A 15,058-nucleotide genomic window follows, 5' to 3' on the forward strand; every position below is an offset into this window, starting at 1 on the left:
AGAAACATATGCCTATACACATGCTGCGATCTTACACATCTGCAGTTTACACTAAAGGTTTCTGAGTCTTTCTATAAAATTATATTATAGCATTATATTTCTACAGTTTTCATACATGGGTATCCAGAGGATTTTTTCCAGGAGGAAAAAGATCCTCCTCACCCCAGTACCTCCTCCTCATTGCCTACCTTTGTTGGCATGAGAGTGTTGTTTCCTGATGGGAGGCAAATATTAGTTATCCATTAATAGGAAAAATTATATGGCAATGGTTGTAGCCAACAGACCAGCATGTACCTACGCAACATGAGAAATTTAATTTACACTATTTTGGGTGATAAAAATTATCCACAACTACCTCAAGCTACAATTCCTATGGTGTTCACCCTGCAATAGTTGATTGTATATCATAGGAGATGCAGTCAACAAAAAAAAATTAGTGTGTGTTAAAGGGCATCACAACTCAAGCCTTTAACTACAATTCTCATGAAGTTCAGCTAGCAATACGACTGGCTTAGTGTTTGTACTGTTGTCACGGACTGGGTCCAAGCTGATGGCAGAAGGACCCAGCGCGCCCGATGGTTGTTTGCAAGAGTCTCGATGCAGCAGTGGAGTCTGGGGCAGGGCCTGGTGCAGGGTGACCACACTCACCCAGGCGTTGAGCACCTAGGAAGTGCAGCCAAACACCAGCGCCCTGATATGGCAGCAGATGTAGTCCAGAATAAAATGAATCCTGCAGGCACCCAGGAGCAGGCATGAAGCATATCACACGGATCACGAACAGGATGCTGCAGGCTGGGAGAATGAAGGCTAAGCAAAGGGTTAATGTAGCAGACACATAACACAGCAAAGGAAAGGGAGACCAGGCAAGAAACATGATATAGAATATACATGAGAAGTGGCTAGAAACAAGATATGAATAGAGCAAAATATAAACAGGCACTAGACGAGGAATAAACATAACTAGACAAGACATACATAGTACAGGGCACAACAAAGGACAGGGAAGAAGGCAAGGAACACAGGGGAAGGAGTGAGGAGCCGGAACCCTCAGACGCTTCTCCTATAAGCAAGGATAGGACATATTAACAGGGACATGGGGAGAGGAGAGAGGAACCGGAATCCTCAGATGATTCAAGGAAGAAGGGCAAAGGTACATAAAGACACACAAACATGACTACAGAAACTAGCCTAGGACTACAAGATAACTATTGGAGATTTCGTCACATGATATGGCCATAGTATGCTTAGCCCACCACTACGCCAAAGTACTCCAATGACGGTGGGTCCTAACGCTAATCCCTGCTGACAAGATACAAAACAAACCACACATGTAAACCAAACACAGCACAGAGACATACCTTAGACTGCAGACTGCAGACTGAGACAAACAGAACACAGGTGGGGCACACCTAATAAAGGAAGCAGAGCTGAAGCAAAGAGTCGGAGCAGAAGCAAGGAATGGAAAATAGAACAAAGCAAAAGGAAATCCAGGAATGGATCAAAACAAAGCAGAGAAACTAAAGCAGGACAGATATGCAGCTCCGCAGCCTGGGCAGACCGTGACAACTGTAGACCTAATGTAGCCCCCCAAAGCCCAACCTACTGTTAATAGCTGCTAGTCCCATAAAATTCAACCAGCAAAGATGCTTGCTCAACATCATGGGAGTTGCAGTCAAGAAGTGTTAATGTTGTGCAGTGTAGTGTAGCTCTGTGATGCACAGCAAACATTCTGAGGTTAGTTAGAGGGTAGTAAAAAGGGACATAAAGGCTTGGAAGCAAAATAGGACACGTGGTAGTTTTGCAGCAGTTTTGGCTAATATTTGGAAAGTGCTGTTATTACATTTCTCAAAATGTTCAGCCAACCATTTAGATTCAAAAGAGTTCAAAATACTGAGATGGGAATTCCACAGCAGCTGCAGTACCGATCTATAGTGATATAAAAGTTAATCTTTGGCAATCAAGTTGTTGAGTACTCACCTTCCCATGATACCTAACATACCAGACTTAGAGTCATAGGAAATGTAGTCTCAACAGCAAGAGTCTTATCCAACCCTAGCTACAATACATGCTTGAAATAAACTACTTTCTGTCTGCAGGATGCAAAGCGTATCTCTGCCCAGATGGGTACTCTGTGCCTGTGAAAAAACAGCTGTCAGAATGAAGGGTGGGATACCAGCTAGAGCTAGAGGAAAGTGGGATACCAGCTAGAGGGAGAAGAAAGCAAAAAAATAAAGGATTCTATTTATCAAACAAATTTATCTGCATTTTTAATTTGATGAAATGTATGCAAAATTGTGTTTTTCTATAAGATGCCCACACGCAACAAAATTCTAAATGCCCAGGGAAAAAGGATGTAGTGGCCCTCATGCAATAACATGCAATAGTAAAGGCTCAGATAAGTTCTGTTATAATTTTCAGCTAATAAATAGGATTTCTATTTAACCTGTATATTAAAAAAGTATTCCCCTTTATATGCCTTCTTGTTTTTGTTTCCATTTTTTGTGATAATGTCTTTGTTCACTAAAGGGTAAGATAGTGAATAGCTGTCTGAATAGCCACAGACATTTTCAGTAGTGCCATGAGCCAGTAGTTTTATATCAGACGGACAGTTGCAATACAACTCATTTGTCATTCGATTGCAATCAAATTCCAAGCCAAAAAGCAGAAAAATGTAACACATATATATATATATTAGATAGAATCTACTTTACTTATCATACTATCTCCCTATCTATCTATCTATCTATCTATCTATCTATCTATCTATCTATCTATCTATCTATCTATCCGTGTCTCTCCTTCTTTTTCTTGTTTTGTATGTATCGCCATTATAATTGCTTTCTTTTAACTTGTAAACCATTGTGAATGCTGACAAAATACATTAACCCCTTTGGTGCCAAGAGCATGCACAATTCGTTTTTAAAGACTTATAGCTGTAGTCCATTTGAATTGGACATAGCTGATAAGGGCCGGATGATATATATCCTGTCTCCTCACTACAGCATCTGTGTGCTCTTTCTCATGGATGATAGCCCTTCTTCATCCTGTTAGTTTATCCAGGAGATTAAGAGAGCGGCATGCTTTAGATATTGACATCTCCCATTTCACTTTCATGAGACTTACAAGGTCTGTTATCTTTCTTACATCAAGCTTAACCTTGTTATTTCTCATTTCCATTTTAACCCACAGAGCAGGAAGGGTAGAAATAAATGTGCCCTATAATTTCAAGTGTCTGAGATAAAATGGAAGATGGCTTGACCCCATCCACTTCCTCTATCTCCAGATTTTCCTCATTAGAAGTCAGCATTAAAATTCAACTCTCATTCAATGCAGAGAGCAAATCAGAGTACAAGTAAATGACAAAAGGGGAACATTTTGCCAAAAAAATGATATTATAATTTTCACTTACTATGTTAACGTGAGAATAATCCAATAGCTTCACATGGTGGTTATTTTGTATTACATGTTTTAATGTGGTTAAGATTATGTGTGGAAACCATATTTATTTATTCACATTTCTTGGTTAAACATACAAAATAGAATCTGATTCATTTCAGCTCAGTTGGTTTCTCTCCTTTTCCCGGAATAAGAATAAGAACAGGTTGATAAGAGCAGACAACAAGCCCATGGTGACCCCAGACTTCATGTATGTGTGTGTTTTAAGTTTTTTTCAGGTAGGTTGGGCAGTTTTTCTATACTCAAATGCCCTTAAGTCCAATACTTGAAACATATTTATCATGTTCTCTGACTGAATTGTGTTACCCTGTCTTGGCTATTAAGTTTTGACGTTTCCCCTGAGACCGACCCCTTTGCAGAGCTAAGGCTATATTAAGGCTTCTATTTACTGTGATAAATATATAATTTTTTTATTCTTCCAAATTTTCCATTATAGCCTGTAGGGAGCTTGAAGATATAACTAGTGATACATTTATCACAGGTAATAGAATAGAGCCCCAGCTATTTAATGGCAGTTCCCAGACTTGTGATAAATATATCACTGATGTTTCTCATTCTTCCAAATTTTGTATTTTGGCATACAGGAAGATAGGATATATTTGTCTCAGGTAATGGAATCCAACCTTTATTATGAAAGACAAAAAACCCTGCAATGTGACATGTAATGTTGTTGTTGTGTTTAGTATACATACCTGATTCTATAAGATATGAACTTACAAAATGAAGTACCGTACCTAAAATGAGCTGTGTTTTATGGCAAAAGTAGGATCTCCAAGATGAATACTAAAACTGTCTAATCATTTTTGGTTTTCTTTTCAAAAGCCTTGGGTTTATGGTCATTATTGAACGCCTTATAAGTATACACCTTATATGAACACCATATATTTATACACACACACACATACATTTTTAAAAATATTTTTTAGGTTGTAGATAATTCTATCAAACTAGTAATTTATGCCTCTCTGTATCTACTAATCTCTCTTTAATAAATATTTAGTTAGTATTATTATACCAAGGGACTATGCAATAACTAAAAGGAACCATTCATGTTATAAACATCATGATGTTGAAAATGCTATCATCCATGGGACATGAATTAATTTATTTAACTATTATACATCTTTCAATATGTGTGATGATTTTGTATGTAATAGACAATTAATTATTAACACTGGATTCTATAACATTGATAAAATGTACATGTCTAAAATGGAACACAAGTTCCATTTCAGAACTGTCAATTAGATCTGCAGAAATATTATTCTATCAGAGCAGTCCCATGATTTCCCTTTTTCTTGTATCCCTAACTGAATATTTACACAGCAGGACCCTGTTAAAATCAGAGCAGTTGCACATGGTGCTTTTTTAATGCGGCACCCCAGTTAAAGGCACTATGTGGTAGACCATCCAGGTTAGAATCCCAGGAGTAGGATGCATATGGAAAACTGCACTGCAGCTGTGCATCCCATCATGGTGTTTATACACTGTATTTGCTTACTTCATGGTACTTCTTAGGGATAGCCTAAGGTAATTACATTGTTTACAATATATGTAAGCTGATAAGGACTGGATACATTTCTTTTTTTTCCAAAAGCACAAATGGAAAGTTTTCCTGCAAGGTGAATGTACCATAAACCACAACAGACAAAGGGTTAAAGTCAATTTGCCAGCTGTGCCCATCATGATACACATGTGGGACTGGGACAGATATGATTGCATCCCCTTCCATTCCACCTGGGTCAATCAATCTTTCTTATATTTGATGCCTTGTGTATTTTGCATAAATGACCTGTTTTATTGTGTGTATTATATTTCCATTTGGAGTTTGGAATCACAACAATGGTTAAAGTGATTTTATCTGAAAGTAAGGGAAATCCATCTTTCAGAATATAGTCTCCACTCCCAAGCTGCAGAAAAATTGTGCTTAGCGAACTGCATTTTGTGTAATCTGATTGATTCATTTAATTCCGTGTCAGTTGTTTTAATGCATTTCACCTCTGTAGAAGATTCAGTGTGATAGCATTTATTCACAACAGAAGTCCAATTTAGATTTTGAGCTCCAGCAATTCATTTTTTAGTAGCATTTGATATTTGTGTTAATGTCAGATTATGTTCTTTATCTACATAACTATACTGTTTGAACTCAACAGAATTATAGACTCATTTTGTACTCATTTCAGAATTATTTGGTTTTTTTACAATATGGTATTTTGCTTACTTTGCCATTTGCAGTCATGGAAATATTCCTCAGCAATGTGAAGACCCCTTATCATAAAATACTATATACCCTGGAATCAAAAATGTCTTTATTTTGAGGAATGGTGCAGGACACACTTTGTAATATTTAAAAAAGGCTTAACAAATTATATATATACATTTTTTATTAGAGACAATTTCCAGGGTTGGAAAGCATAAATTCATATGATGTAATCTAAGTTCCTAAATGTTAACACATGTAGGTATTTGACAGGTGACATCTTCCTTTTAACACTAAGGAGAAGGAGACATTTTTTATACTGCTATGTCTGCTTTAGACATGGTACCAGTGGCAGTGTACCCTTTTAGTTCTCTGAATAATGGTGTATACAGTAGTAGTTTATACAGCAGTTTAATAGATACATGTTTATTGGTTGTTCGATACATAAAATTGATATGTGTACTGCTGGTGCTATATTCCCTCTGTACTGGCTACAGTTAGCTAGTCAAACATGCAACACAAGTATTTAACAAAGACATGATACAAGGCTGGAGGTTTTTTGTTTTTTTTAAAGTGGACCTTAAAATTACAGTTAAAGCAAGGGGTGCACTTTACCAATGTCTCTTAAAACTACAAGTAAAGCAAAGGGTACACTGAACCCATGTCCCTCAATACTACAAATAAAGCAAAGGGTATATTGGGCTCATGCATCTTAACAATACAAGTAACACAAGACTCTATGAGATTGGAATTTCTTAGGAAACAAATATTATATCTCTGGAAAAAAACAGAAAAAACCCACAATCATAAAGACATTGAAGGCTCGCTTAAACAGATAACCTAAAACATTATGTATTGTTGACCATTTATATGGTATATTTGCTACCATGTAAATTGCTATAAAAATGTTTGTTTCTGTTCCTTTTATACTGTTTTAGGGTATGTTCTGTTTTATTTCTCTGTGTTCTGTCAGGATTCATGAAACATTATTACCCCCTGACACAGAGCTACTGACAGAGCTCCGCTTCACCTGAGCCTACCGGGGAATAATTGCAGTCATGTCTGTCTGACTCCGAACCCATAATATGAAATTACAAAGAGACAATAGCTCAAGGGAAATATTTTAGCAACTTTAAGGCCAGATTTACTTTATAGACTTCCTACTAACTCAAGGCAAAGCAATCACCTGAAAGAAAACCAACAAACCAAAAACATCTTTAAATTAATTGCTAGAACACAAAAACTATGTTATATTAACATTTTCTAAAATAGTTCAGCAGTTTTTAAATGAAGATGATTTAATAGCACATTTGCATTTTTATTTCCTGTCTCTTGTGCTTACAACATAATTACTATCAAGCACCTGGCCATCTCCTCCTCATTGCTTGATAATTTTTTATTTACCTAAATCTTTAAAATTTGATTAATAAATGGTCCTAAAAGGGCAAGAGGAGATAGATTAGATGCTTGTCCAAAATGCTCACTGCATAGGTCCATAGAAAGTTACTAATTTATCTTAAAACTGAGTAAATAAAGAAATCAAACCAGAAACTCATCATATACATTTTTTTATATAATATTATTGTTTTGGCAGTCTGAAATATTTGTCTAACATGCTGTAACTCTGAAAAAGCAAGGGTTGCAAGCATCAAGTGTATTATGAATTGGTAAGCCATAATATAACCTACTATCATAGATATGTGTTTTGTTATAGCCCTAAACTGCAATACCAGGTCAGAATCTGGTATTGGCACCCACCACCTGCTCAACAACCTAAGGAATTGGCTTTAGGACAAGTAAAGTTTGGACTAGTTTTAAATTGAACAAACTGAGGTCTATGCAGTAAAACAGTGAACTGTAGTAAAATTTAGGCTATCCAAAACTCATTTCACTATTCATCTCACTATGTTCACCACAAACATACCTGGGAACTTCCCAGGGTAGGCGGCCTGAAGCTCTCCCTCTTCTGGGGGAATGGCTTTGTGAGGGGCATGGCAGGATGACCATCTAGGCAGAGCTAGTCATACATTGGATGAGGTTGGCCCAAGATAGTCTTAAGTAGGAGGGGAAGTGGGTATGCATGACTAAATGCAGGTCCCACTGGACACTCAGGGTCAAACCTGGAGAATTCCCAGCTATCACTATGAAGTGTCAACAGAGCTGATGTTGTCCTACAAGAATTGCTTAGTTGGTCCTGCATAATGCATAGTTAAATCCATTAACCATTAACTGTGCATTATATAAGGCCAGGAAACTCATCAGACTTGGCCATTGATACATTAATAAAATTAGTTAAGTGAAAGGAAAGGTTTATAGAGCAGACTTCAACATTCTGAAGTGCTAGTTTCTGCTGTAAGTCCATGAACCTTGATTCACTCAAGAGTCACTCACTTTCTTTTCTTCTAGTTGGTGCTTAGTGGCTTGACATTTGTAATTACCACTAAAGCAGATTACTGTCAAAGACATCTTGTACTGCTTTGTAAATAGGATGACTGTACTCATCGGGATAACAATGCAAACAAAGTGGGATGTTTTAATAAGGCCTTTGTTTATTTGCAACAGGCAACCTTTATAGGAATTCCAAAGAATGTGCACTGCTTTTTAATGTGCCTTAGAAACACAGATTTTGGATATTAGCTAATTTACATAAGTATCCCTTTAAATGAAGAGCTTGAATTCATTTACAAACTTGGCCAACATTCCAGGGCCATCGGAATGACTAATACATAACTTTCTCATACATTGCATACCTCTCCTGTTTTTAAGGGGTTGCGTTATGCACCATTTACGTCCTCAGTCTGTTATCTAATATTTGTACAATTATTATTATATCAGCAACTCAGGTGCATGTCAAGATCAAATAGTTGGTACCCAATATTACTTTTAAATACTCCATAACCCAGAAATAGCAAAATAATTGGTACGTCTGGATGGAACTGCTCATTCTGAAAAATAACTGTGTTAATGTTCCCATTTGCCAACTGTCAAAATGATCTGAACCTGTTATATATATATATATATATATGTTTTTGTTTCACCCCTGAACCATAGACGTATTCTATCTGAATGCAAAGGAAGTTTGTTGTTTGAAAAAAAATTGTAAGTGCCCCGTGCCCAGGGCAAACAAAAAAGTTTCTGCTCCTTATGTTCCATCATAGTATACCTTGCTTTGTATTAAGGAAATGAGATAAGCAGTAATTAAAAATAATGTATTTTATATCAAATTTGTTGATGCATTTGACTGATCCAAAGGGTTAGATGTCCCTGGCAAAATTAGATAAATATGAAAGCATCTTTGTACAATGCTGCAGATATTTAACCAAACTAATATATACTAAGCTGCATTGGCAGGAATTATTACAGAACAACACATCTTTTACCAAAAAAATAAAAAGTCATATAATCACTTAGAGAGTAAACAGTCATTTCCAATCTGGTATTATTTTATCAGAACTGGCATAGCATGTTAGTTATAAGTTGTCTTTCTAATCTCTGTTCCACGCTGCCTCCCACTTCAGCCCCAAAACGCAGCAGCTGTGCCAAAGAGTGGGAGGAAAAATGGTCCTATTATTAACCTATGTTGAAAACATAATGGCTTTTTGAATGTCTCATTCAGAGATACATTCATACTAAGTATTAATGGCCTGTTTTAAGCAATACAAAATAAGGCTTTCATTTAATAGTTCATTATTGCCGAGACTAGTATACATATTACTAAGGGGACTATCACTCTAAATTACTTCCTTCTGCGCAGTTTAATGTATCTATGAGGTCCCTTAATGTTGTACAGTTTTATTGCAATTTATATCTGTGTTGCAAGCTTTCCTGCCATAATAACGCTTCACTAGACAGCTGCCTCTAACACCATTATACCAAATGCATATTAGTGAATCAATAATGTTGTATATTTCTTCTTACCACAATTTCGTATTTGGAGCATAGGTATGAGTTTAAAAAGAATACAGGCTTGCAATGTATATGAATGTGATTACTAAGCATTCCTTTGTCTCCTCTCATCATTACAGATGATGTAATGTAGTAATGATTCTTCTCTGTTATAGAACTTGTAGATACTGTTGTGAATAACATAGGTGCAACACAAAATGTTGGGGGACTCACAAGCTTATATTATAATTAGAGAAACAGGCAGACCAGCAACAACCAATAGGGGGTATTTCCGTGCATGTGACTGCTCAGGGAGCCAATCACATGCATGTTGCTAAGGGGAACGACAGTAAGCACTGCCCTTGGCATTGATCGTGAGGCATAGAACACTGTGATACAGGAAATATATATATATATTTTTACGATAAATATCTGCTTTTAGCTGCATTGATCGTGAGGCATAGAACACTGTGATAGGGGAAATATATATATTTTTTTACAATAAATATCTACTTTTAGCTGCATTGATCGTGAGGCATAGAACACTGTGATAGGGGAAATATATATATTTATTTACAATAAATATCTACTTTTAGCTGCTTGATCACTCTATTATAATGTTATCAGCAGTCTTTGTATATCTACTGTTTTTTCAAGCTTAAATAGTTTTTTTTTACATTTTGGGTTAGGAGGGTTAGAGAGAAATGTATCTAATGAATAGATAAATAAACTAAAAAAATAACAAAATATAAAAAGTAGATGTACATGATCCAGTTTTAACTCTGCCAAGCCCAAAATCATGATATATGATGTGTTTCTGAAATAAAAAATACCTATATAACGTATTGGCTCGATTATAGGCTGCACCCGATTACAGGCCATTTGGTGCTGTTTTAAAGAAAAACATTTTTAGAGAAAAAATACACATGAGTGGAATGGTAAAGCAGTATTTTATCTAATGAACAGGAATATGTGTATTTTATCATTTTGGTGTCTATTATGCAGTTAGACAGCATATGTTATATATAAACAGAAATTTGAAAAGCCAATAGCCATTTTATGGTCCTTCCCCTTAATTTATAATGCACCTTACTTATAGATACACCACTCTGCCCCCCCAGATATGCCACTCTGCCCCCCCAGATATGCCACTCTGCCCCCTAATATGCTTTATAACCCCTGATATGCCACTTTGCCACTCTGCCCTCTGATATACTTTATGCCACCCTGATATGCCGCTCTGCCCCCCTCCCCCAGACTTACCAATGCACTTCAGCCGGGGCTTCTATGCTGACGCTCAGTCAAAGAAGCAACGGCGGAAGTGTCAGCATCAGCGAAGGTTATCTGCGCATATCGCTGCTGGCCGTTAGTGCCACCGGGGCTTCTTTGACGGAGCACCGGGAGGTCATGGCATGCCGGCGCTCTGTCATAGAAGCCCTGGCGGAAGTGCCGGCAGCAGTGGGGGTTCTCTGCATTGCACAGACGCCCACCAGCCGGAAAGGAGGATCCAGGTCCCCTGCAGCGCTTTGTTTTTTATTCCATAAGATCACTATGTATTATAAAGGGCCAACCATAGCAATTGTTTTCACCAAGAAGGATTGAACTGGCCGTGCATAATTGACACTTTGTTAACTTATTTTTATTGAAAATCTTGCAATGTACCTACAATCAGACATCATGATATACAATGAAAATGGGCACCAAATGGTGGTAAATGTACATTTATCTGTCGATGCTTTAACATATTATGCATAATGCATATTTTAATCAGTGAGATGAATTTCAAAGACATCTCACACAAGCTATTCTTAAAGCTGACTGGGGTTGGTCATTCATAAAGTGAAGTGAAATAATACCGGAACTCTCTTGCCAACTCCATCTTTAGTGGATACACCCCCAACTCGGCAACCAAGTTAGAGATTAATGTGTGAGTCAATGCCAAAATTAAGGAACCTAGTACCTTTTAGAAAATGAATATGTCAGAATGTAGGGGGGATTCTCCTATGTGTGAAAATGCACTTTTGGCCAACAAAGTTCTTCCACCTACTTTCCCATTCATTATTACTTCTAAGAGATGTAGTCAGTGTTTTTAAAGTACTAGGGATACAAAATGTAAAGTAAATATATTTTACAAAGAGTGCACAAGTTAGAAAGAAAGAAACGTGGCCAAATAATTCATGAGTTAATAGTATCTGCATATGAATAAAATGTAACTCATTAGAAGAAATACACTATTTATGGGAGAGGTTATGCTTTCCCTTCACTGCAGAACTTTTACGTTTAACAGCAGAACATTGTCCTTTGCCTTTAACCCCTTCGTGACAAAGGCTGATTTTACTTTTTGTACCCTTCGTGACAATGGCTGTTTTATCGTTTCTGCGGTGTTTGTGTTTAGCTGTAATTTTCTCTTAACCCATTTACTAAACCCACACAAGTTATATATTGTTTTTTTCAGGACAAGAAGGGCTTTTTTTCATATGATGTAATTTCCTATAATAAAAATAATAAAATATGACGAAAAATTGAAAAAAAAACACATTTTCTCACTTTTATTTGAAAAATCTTTTATTCATCATAAAAAACTACTGAAAAAACCTGCTAAATAGATTCTACTATTTGTCCTGAGTTTAGAAATACCCAATGTTTTTATGGTTTTTTGCTTTCTTCTACACGTTATGGGGCAATAAGTACAAGTAGCGTTTTGCTAATTCAAAACCATTTTTCTCTGAATCTGGTAATTCTGTCTCTATGTGGTATTTGGGGCATCTTTGAAGCCAGCAAATTAAATTTACCCCACCAAACCATATATTTTTGAAAACTAGACACCCCAGGGTATTTTAGATGCTGATAGTTTAACCCTTTCCATGCACTAATCCTACCACCAACCCTTGTCAAAGTTTGGGATAGTAATTGTTTTTGGTGTTTTTTTCACATACTTTGTACTTCAGGTGTGAAATTACAGCTCCTGGTATATGTTGCTGTCACACAACACCCAGATATGTGTCCAGCAACATCTCCTGAGTACATTGATACCCCACATGCATGGGTTTGTCAGATTGTTTGGGGGCAAAAGGGCCACATTTGGAACATGAGCAATTCAAATTCAGTAGGAATTTTACATCTGGGTAAAGAAAAATGCTTGTACCCAACTATCAGTAGGGACAGGTTACAAGAAAGCCTGGCCTATCTCCTAGAAGGGATTTGATCTAGCACCTTAAGTGGTCCCTCATGCCACGGAATGGACACAGGGTTCACTTGACAGTGCAAATAAAAACGCTTAAAAATGGTGGAGCAAATAAAAGCTAAAAAACAGTAAATGTAACAAAAAATTAAAAAAAAATACAAAAATGGAGCAGGAACAAAAAAAAAATTAAAAATGGGAAACTGTGTGATACAGCTTGAAGCAGTCACCGACACAGAGTGCAGGTTTTCCAGGGCAATCTGGACAGTAAAATGTGGTGTCCTTTCTTTGCCCCCTGCTGTAGCATACCCTGCATCTCTTTTGGGGATTCTGCTTCTTTGCTGTAGGGGGGATTTTAAAAATAAAATGGGTAGCCCCAATTCTGTTGGTTCCCATCACTACTTGGGGACCAGGTGCATCACGGTACAAGATACCTGAAATTACTTCGAGCTGAAACTGCAAAAAAGACAGCTTCAGCCCAGTGTCTGCTTTTTTGTGCAGCAAAAAAGCATTATAGGTTGCAATTTGCATTAGATAAATTGCAACCTTCTTGTACCAGGCCTTTGTCTTCCTCATAATGAGGTAGGGCTGTAGGAGTTGATCTGACAGATCAACTCCACCCATGTGCTTGTTATAGGCCCTGATGCACACTGGCTTTGTAGTGACCCCAGCTCTGCCACGGACAGAAACCTCCACGGTTCTCTCATCGTGGATGGTGCTCAGCATGCACACCTCTTTTCTGTCCCTGAACTTCAATGCCAAAAGCTCCTCTTGGCGTAGAGCTGAGGTCTCCCCCTTTCCTAGCCGGGTTCGTACCAGGCGTTGTGGGAAACCCAAGCGGTTCTTTTTTATAGAACCGCAAGCTACCGTATCGAAACAATACAGCAGCTTGAACAAAGGGACGCTTGTATAGAAGTTATCTACATACAAGTGGTAGCCTTTGTTCATAAGGGGGAATATTAGGTCCCAAACAATCTTGGCACTGGTGCCCAGATGATCTGGGCAACCTGGAGGGTCAAGGTAGCTATCCTTACCCTCGTATACCCGGAAGGCATGAGTATATCCTGTCTCGCTCTCACAGAGCTTATACACCTTCACTCCATACCTGGAGCGCTTGGAAGGAATATACTGCTTGAATCCCAACCTTCCTTTATATTTCATTAGGGATTCATCCACGCAGATATTCTTTCCAGGTGTATAAACCTCTGGAAACCTGGCAGCGAGATGGGTAATCAGGGGGCGGATTTTGTACAGCCTATCAAACTGGGGGTCCTCCTTAGGGGGGCACAGGCTGTTGTCGCTAAAATGCATGAAACGAAGAATCATTTCATACCTTTGCCTAGTTATAGTTTGGGCAAAAATGGGGGTACTAAAGATGGGGCTGGTGCTCCAGTAGGAGCAGATGGAGGGCTTTTTTATAATGCCCATTAACATTGTGAGTGCCCAGAATTTAAGAAATTCTGGCACGTCAATGGGAGTCCATGGCTGTTTTGCCCAAAAAGAATTAGGGCTAGCAGCACGGTGCTGCTGGGCATAAATGTTTGTTTGTGTGACAATGTCTCCCAAGACATCGTCTCCCAAAAAAACCTGCACAAATTGCAGTGGAGTGAATCCTGTAACATCAATATTGATGCCAGGAATTCCAGAAAAAGGAGGGATAGCTGGCTTGTACCTATTAGGCGCTACCCATGCCTCTGGTGCACTGCCACGACTACGTGTGGTAGGCGTCCTAACAGCCACAGATACATCACTAGATGTATCTGTGAACTGACCAACGTCAAAATCTGACGCTGTATCAGTGGCCTCAGAATCTGTGGCCAAAAAGGCATACGCCTCCTCAGCCGTATACCGCTGCATGGTAAGAATTGCAGCAAAAATAGTGGGGAAGGAAAGGGTTAATGGCTATAATAAAAAAAAAAAAAAAACTAAAAAAAACTAAAAAAACATGTAAAAAAAATAAAACCCCCAAAAACAATTGCCACTATGCAAGATCACTGTTTATGCAGTGATCAATGGCAATGAAGGGGTTAATATTATATGGGTGGCTCTTATAAGAGCCTTTGGATCAATATATATATATTTTTATTAGGGAATACCTGAAATACCAGAACACACCGATCTGTCTCTCTCCCTCACTAGAAGCAAGTGAAGGAGGGGGGCAGATCCAATACTGATCAAAGGCAATGTTTAGAAAACATTGCCTTTGATTTATCAAATCATGATCACTCTTATGAGTGATCTGACCACTAGGGGTGTTATTCACTGGATGTCCATGACATCCAGCAACACCCCCCCGATGATGTCAGCAGGCTCCGCCCCCCGGCTTGATGGGCGCC

The 15,058-nt window shown here is 37.9% G+C and overlaps 1 protein-coding gene and 1 non-coding gene across 9 annotated transcripts in view; one reads left to right on the top strand and one right to left on the bottom strand.

Moving 5' to 3' along the window:
* LOC149298801 (CUGBP Elav-like family member 2) overlaps positions 1-15,058 on the top strand; it is a 230,707-nt gene that overhangs the window by 106,350 nt on the left and 109,299 nt on the right. The gene's annotated exons all lie outside the window — the stretch shown is intronic.
* On the bottom strand, positions 12,679-12,808 carry LOC149298802 (small nucleolar RNA SNORA35). The gene has a single exon (XR_016272407.1). It is a non-coding gene; the product is annotated as a small nucleolar RNA SNORA35 (small nucleolar RNA).

Source organism: Sceloporus occidentalis, unplaced genomic scaffold, assembly GCF_023333645.1.
Source record: "Sceloporus occidentalis isolate IW3139 unplaced genomic scaffold, rSceOcc1.0.p SCAF_31, whole genome shotgun sequence".
NCBI lineage: Eukaryota > Metazoa > Chordata > Lepidosauria > Squamata > Phrynosomatidae > Sceloporus > Sceloporus occidentalis.